Genomic DNA, 7,220 nt, shown 5'->3' on the forward strand with positions numbered 1-7,220 from the left:
GAGTGAGAAGATCACGAACGTATGAAGGTGCCAGATCGTTTAGGGCCTTGTACGTGATGAGTAGAATTTTAAAGATGATACGATAGTTAACAGGAAGCCAGTGGAGATTAAACAAAATAGGTGTGATGTGTTCGTGTTTTCTAGAGAGGGTGATGAGACGAGCAGCGGCATTCTGGACGTGCTGTAACTTTTTTAAAAGACAGTTTGGTAAGCCATAGAGTACAGAATTACAGTTATCCAATTTTGAAGAAACAAACGCATGAACAAGTATTTCAGTGGTGGTCGATGACAGGTACTTCCTTATATTGCTGATATTACGGAGATGATAAAAAGATGATTTGCAAATACTTGCAATATGTTCATTAAAACGAAAATGATGGTCAAAAATGACACCGATGTTTCTTGCTTTCTGTGACGAGCAGATGGTTTCATCGACGACAGAGATTTCTTGAAGGGTTGGTCTCGGTAGATGTTTTGCGGAGATCACTAGAAGTTCAGTCTTATCCTTGTTAAGTTTAAGACGATTAATCAACATCCAGTGATCAATCTCACGTACACAGCGCTCGATGTTGGACACAGCTAAATCCTTATCACTGGGTATAGTTGGCTGAAAGGACAGATAAAGTTGTGAATCGTCAGCATAAAAATGATAACTCAAGTTGAATTTTTTTACAATGTCTGAAAGGGGTGAAGTGTAAAGAACGTACAAAATGGGTCCCAACACTGATCCTTGTGGAACACCACATTGAAGAGCATGATCTGAGGAAGCTGCACCATCAACAGAGACATACTGCATGCGATTGGACAGATAAGATTTAAACCATAGTAACGGCTTGCCAGTAACTCCAAAGCGCTGTTGTAGACGGAAGAGGAGAATATCATGGTCAACAGTATCGAAAGCAGCAGAGAGGTCCAAAAGTAATAAAATTACCGTTCTACGTTTATCAATTGCTGTGAGGATGTCATTATGCACGCGAATGAGAGCCGTTTCTGTGCTATGATACTGTTTGTAGGCAGACTGTAATGGCTCATTCAGGTTGTTGTTGTTAACATAGGAGATCAGTTGGTTAGCAACCAACTTCTCAATTGCTTTGCTGAGAAAAGTAAGATTCGAAACAGGGCGATAATTTGAAAACTGCTTGTGATCCAGAGAAGGCTTCTTAAGAAGAGGACGTAGCTTAGCAACTTTTAATTGAGAGGGTATTTGGCCAGATTGCAACGAAGTATTTATAATCTTGGTGATAAATGGAAGCAGTGTGCTCAAAGCATTTCTTGTGACATAGCCAGGAAGAGGATCAAGATCACATGACTTGGAAGATAATTTCACAACACATTTGCGGACTTCGTCAACATCTACCAAACTGAACTCATCAAACGTATAAGGACAGACCCGGTTAACTTCAGGAACTTGATGGATGATGAGAGCTGCATTGTCTAAGTCGACCCGTATTTTGGTGATCTTATCAGAAAAGAACTCGGCGAACTTATTTGCGAGATCCGAAGGCGAGTTGCAGGGCGGATATGGTATATCACACTTTCTATGTAATAGACTGTCAATTGTTTTGAAAAGGAGTTTATAGTCCGTCTGATTATCACTGATCAGCTTAGTGTAGTAAGTTCTCTTGGAAGAACAAATTAAAAAGTTGACTACACGGCATTGATCAATAAACAACTGGCGGTCGACTGGAAGTTTGGTCCTTCGCCAACGCCGCTCCAGTCTCCTGCGATCTTTCTTCAAATTGTTTATTTCTTCAGAATACCAAGGTGCAGCCGGACGCAGAGTTATTGTTTTGGTTTTTACAGGAGCGTGGATATCAAGTATGGAACTAAGAACGCCATTATACTCACTGATTAAGTCATCAAGGCACGGAAGCGGTGTGGAAAAGAGACTCGAAAGACTAGAATTCGTGACATCAGAACCAAAACTATCAAAGTCAATTGAACGAAGTTTTCTAAATGTGATAAGCTTCTTTTCAAACACTGGTTTTTTAAGCATCAGATGAAAATGAACGGCAGCGTGATCAGATATAACAAAAGGAGAATCAATTGACAAATTAGAAACAATGTCATCATCTGATCTAGTGATAACAAGATCCAAAGTGTGACCGTCTTTATGTGTAGATCCAATTGTGTGCTGATTAAGATTGAAAACATCCAACAACTGAAGGAATGCGGCTACGTGTTGAGAATCGCAAGTATCAACGTGAAAGTTGAAATCACCGACTATTAATAAGCTGCCAGGAATAGTAACGTATTGTTCCAAGAACGTGAAGAATTCATCCAGGAACATAGCAGGTGTAAAACCATTAGTATTCGAAGGCGGTGGACGATAAACAATGACAATTCTTATACTTTTATCAACCGAGTTCAATAATAAGTCGATGTATTCGAACGAAATAAATTTCCTGTGTGGTTGAAGCTTGATATTAAAGCATGATCGAAACAACAAGCCCACTCCACCACCACGAACAGGGCCAGATCTTGGAACATGATGAAATGAATAGCCTGTAGGACATAAATCGCGAATGATAAATTCATTATCAGTTTCTGGTTGCAACCATGTTTCCGTTACAGCAAGTAGATCAATGCAATGTTCAGCAACAAAGTCTTTGATGATAAGAGTCTTGTTGTTTACTGAACGCGTGTTAAGAAGGCAGAAATTTACAGGGCCAGTCGCCGATGTATTTCCTCTATCAAACGGTTGACGCGGTATTATTGTTAAGTTGCTGTGGTTTGAGCAATTAGAATTCTTTCTGGAATATGCAGATTTAGATCGGGAAATTGGATTTGAAACCAAAGTTTGAATATTATATGAGCAGCGCATTCTTTTCTCCTGAACCTTCCTTCCAGCTCTAGATCCCCTAAATCTCCTTTGACGGAAATTGCCTTGAAAGTACATATTTCGTGAACAGTTCCAAAGAGGGCTCGAAACAAATTGCACTAATGGCGAACCAAGTGTAGAGTTGTTATAGGCATGATTCGTCATCTTTAATGTAGAACACATCGAAGACCTGTATCCTGGATTGACATCATGTTCACGATGTATTCCTTCAGTCAAAGAGGGACTTGGACCAGGATTAGATTCGACATCCATGTGTATCGTCAGGTCCATTGTCGAAGGCACGGCAATCGAAAGATGACCACGTTTGTGCCATGTACAAATCGAGCGTGTAATTTTGTTCCTACTGTCCACAGTAGTAACGATCAGTGGAAGACCATAAAACTTCGAAGATAAGATAGGAGTGTCTTTAGAAAAACGAAAATTGATGCCAGGCAAACAAACATCAAATGAAAAACAAATAAAAATCGAAAAAATTACAGGAGCAAGGAAGCGTGTTGCAGCCATCTTGGGCGCATACATTCACTCCACCATTAAATTCACCAGTTCACACTCTTCTACTAACGTACCTTTTCTTGACATTAGTGTCTCTTTGACTGACGACGGTAGTATATCTACTGACCTCTACACCAAACCTACAGACAAACACCAACATCTACTCTATTCATCTTGTCATCCCTTACATACTAAAAAAGCCATTCCTTTCAGTCTAGCACTCCGCTTACGACGTATCTGTTCTACCGATGCCACGTTTAATACTCGCGCGGCTCAACTTACCACTTACCTCCTTAAACGAGGTTACAACCGTAATTTCGTCACCAAACAAATACGACGAGCCGCCGACATCCCCCGCAGACTCTCGTTACAAACCAAAGACGTCAACAAACTTAAACGTATACCATTTATAACTACCTTCAATCCATCACTCCCTCACATCTCTAACATCATTAAAAAACATTACAATTTGTTGCTCTCTTCTAACCGCTGCAAAAACGTTTTTCAGCATTTGCCTGTTGTAGCCTTCAGACGCTCCCCTAACCTTCGTGACTTACTAGTTACAGCTAAACTCTCTTCTAATTCTTCTAATCCCCAACTACCTTCTGGTTCTTTCCGTTGTGGCAAAAACTGTGCTACTTGTCCCTACATTTCTCACGGACTTACTACATATACCTTCTTTTCTACCGGGGAAACGCGCGCCATAAAATCCAACCTGACCTGTGACACTAAAAACCTCATCTACATGATTCAATGTAACCGCTGTAATTTACAATATATAGGAGAGACGAAACGACGATTAAAAGACCGATTTAATGAACACCGCCGTACCATAGATAACCCTAACAACAAATCTAAACCTACTACAGCCGCCGAACATTTCCTGTCCTCTCCTAACCACACTGCTAACGACATGCAATTAATCCCCATCGAAAAAAATCGTTTCTAACCGAGACTCTATCCGTAAGGCCAGGGAAGCTTTTTTAATTCAAAAAGGCAGAACAATTGATCCTAATGGTCTGAACATCCGCGAAGAAACATATTAATTGTTTCCATTTGTTTTCTTTTATTATGTTCTTTTATCATGTTATTTTATTTTACCGTATGCTTATCTTCAATTTACACTATCTATTACTTTTGCGTATTTCCGGTATTACGTAAATATCGGCTACATAAAAACACGCACCAATGTAAAATCTTCCATTGTACCTGAAGAAGGCTGGTTTGGCCAGCCGAAATATAGTACACCTTCAAAAAATCATTCTACGTTGTGTCGGTTTTTGCTTTGGTATTCTTCATTTTATATGTAAAGCCGATTAGATCACTATTGATCCAACGTATACCAGCAGGATCATCGTTCCGGTTGCTTGCTTAAACATTTTAAAGATAATCTATGTTTTTGGTCACGTTCCTATAGTAAAGAGTCGTTGCTATGGCCGTTGCTACGTGAAAAAACTTATACCACTGTGTACTTTCCTTAAATTTCACACTCATCTGGAAGGAAATTCGGCAAGATCGTTTCAAAATGTTTTTGACAAGTCCTCAAGGGTCTTAAGTCTTGTATTTCCAAGAAATTGAATTTTTCATGTACATCGCTATATTTTAGGGTATCGTACCCCCTTAATGAACTATTGTCTTTCTTCTCTTTATAGAATATTCATACTGTTTTTTTTTTACTTGATAATGACGTCCGAGAACGTCGAAACGTCGTGTATTTTTTAACCGTTTTAAAAATTTCTTAAATGTTTTTAAGAAAATTTTAAAGTTTTTTCGCAGTTTTTTATAACTAAATGTTTTAAAAACTGCGTTTCTTTTTGATATATTTTTGTTTGGCCAAATACCCTAACAGGTATAACAAAAGCTCCCGCTGTGGACCTTTAAGGGTTTAACATTCTTCGAGGCACGAAAACTGTTTTTTTAATCCCTCAAAGGTACGAAGAGCACCCCCGTCCTTTTTACATGGAATTGAAGTCCCCCCCCTCGGGAATCAAACAAAATCAAACACCGTTTGTTGACCAAACATGTTGATGTTATACTGAGTGGCCAAACGCTCGGTATCAAACATTGATCACCGTCCAAACGAATGTTTTACAGTGTTTGATCAACTGTTTGTCGACATTTAATTTTGTTAAACACGACCAAACAAGGTGTCCAAATTAAGGAGGTTGAATTCTCCGGTTTTCTCCTTCATTTCCCCTGTGTATTTCCTTGCATTTCTCTGAGACCCTCTGGTCTTCTATCTAGAGTGACGGTACTTTTAAAACGGAAAAAGTAACAATGGACAAGTTAGCAGTTAACCAGGGAACACAATTTTGAGCTGCAAAAAGTTAAACCCGTTGTTGACTTAAGTTCTGATTTTAAAAGGCAAACTCAAGTCTTAGTTTTTGAGATTCGAAGGGGGTCTTAGGACTAGGAGGAGATCTTAGATCTTAGGTCTTAGTTTTTGACACACCCTTCGAAATTTAGATAGAAGTCCTACACTTCCTTTAGTTTGACAAGAAGATTCAATAACACCTACTAGAGAAAAAATGACCCGACGAGAGATGAACAGCCTACTTATAGCCGTACCCAATGGCCCTTTCACAGGGCTGCCTCGTGTTATTCCAGTGCCGGCGAATGAATGTGGCGGAAATGTTGTTTAACTCTTATAATTATTCCTACGAAATAGGAAAGCCCTCAATATCACAAAGGAGGAGCTGTATTAAGCTCATACCAAAATAGGATGCTGAACTGAATTCAATAAAGAACTGGTGGCCTTCAACGGTTTTGAATTGCGACTACAAGAGAGCGACAAAAGCTATAGCAAGCTGCATAGAAACTTTTCCACCATACTCGTCTCCAACGACCAAACCGGCTTCATTAGTGACAGATTTATCGGAGAAAATCTTTGTTTAATAGATAGTGTTGTCAAATATACAACAGCGAAAAATATACCGGGACTGCTCCTTTTGCTTGATTTTAAAAAAGCGTTCGATACTCTAGAGTCGCGGCTTTTATTCGTAATCCACGCGCTGATGCAGCAGAGGCGAATCCACAAACAACTCGCGATTTGTTTTCCCCCTTTTGACGCTGAACTAAACTTCGTCGCGGCCTCCTGACTTCGTATTTCACAAACTAACGGAGTTTGATCTCGTACTAACTGACCGCGAAAGAACAACGTAACATGACGTGGTTGGAAATGTGGCAAGACAAAATGTTACTTTAAGCGTAATGCTTAAAGAGGAGCTTAAATTTTCACTAAGTTTTCTTATCAAATAGATCAGTTGTCGCAGGTTCAAGCAGATGCGATAATAAATAAGAAATTTAAAGGTAATTTTTTTGGAATCACTTGGCTTTATTCAATGACAAAGTCTTTATTTTAGTGTGTTTTACCTCATTTTATTTTTTTTTTACCATGCAGGTGTGTTTACACGTTAGCACTTTAATTGTAGGGGGTTCGACCGAACCTCCGAAACAGCCCTAGATCCTCCTCAGGAGTGCATACGTGGAGTTAAAATGCACGCATGCTATAAACAGCTTCGAGGAAGGGTCAACTGGTTTCTCTCAAGTTACAGTCCCGTCGTGCCAACGCCAGCCCTCTTAGTGCGGCTTACGCATTATTGTAGGGGAATCCCTGGATTTCTAGAAACCGTGTGTAGTACGTCCGTAAAGGTACAGCATGCATTGTTTTGTCGAGTTTTGCCTTTTCAGTTATCCTTCCAGTCGCTCAATTGCTCATGCGAGGATTGCTACTGTAACGAGTTGTATCTAGAAGCCGGAGGAGAGAAAATACGCGTTGATAGGTTGGCGATGCTATTTATATTGTCCATAATTACTCAACGTCCAGTCATAGTTAATACGATATCAGATTCTTAAGTGATGTAATTGCTATAATGAAACTCGCGTT

This window comes from Orbicella faveolata, unplaced genomic scaffold, assembly GCF_042242905.1.
Source record: "Orbicella faveolata isolate gen_17 unplaced genomic scaffold, um_ofav_v1 contig_34, whole genome shotgun sequence".
Classification (NCBI taxonomy): domain Eukaryota; kingdom Metazoa; phylum Cnidaria; class Anthozoa; order Scleractinia; family Merulinidae; genus Orbicella; species Orbicella faveolata.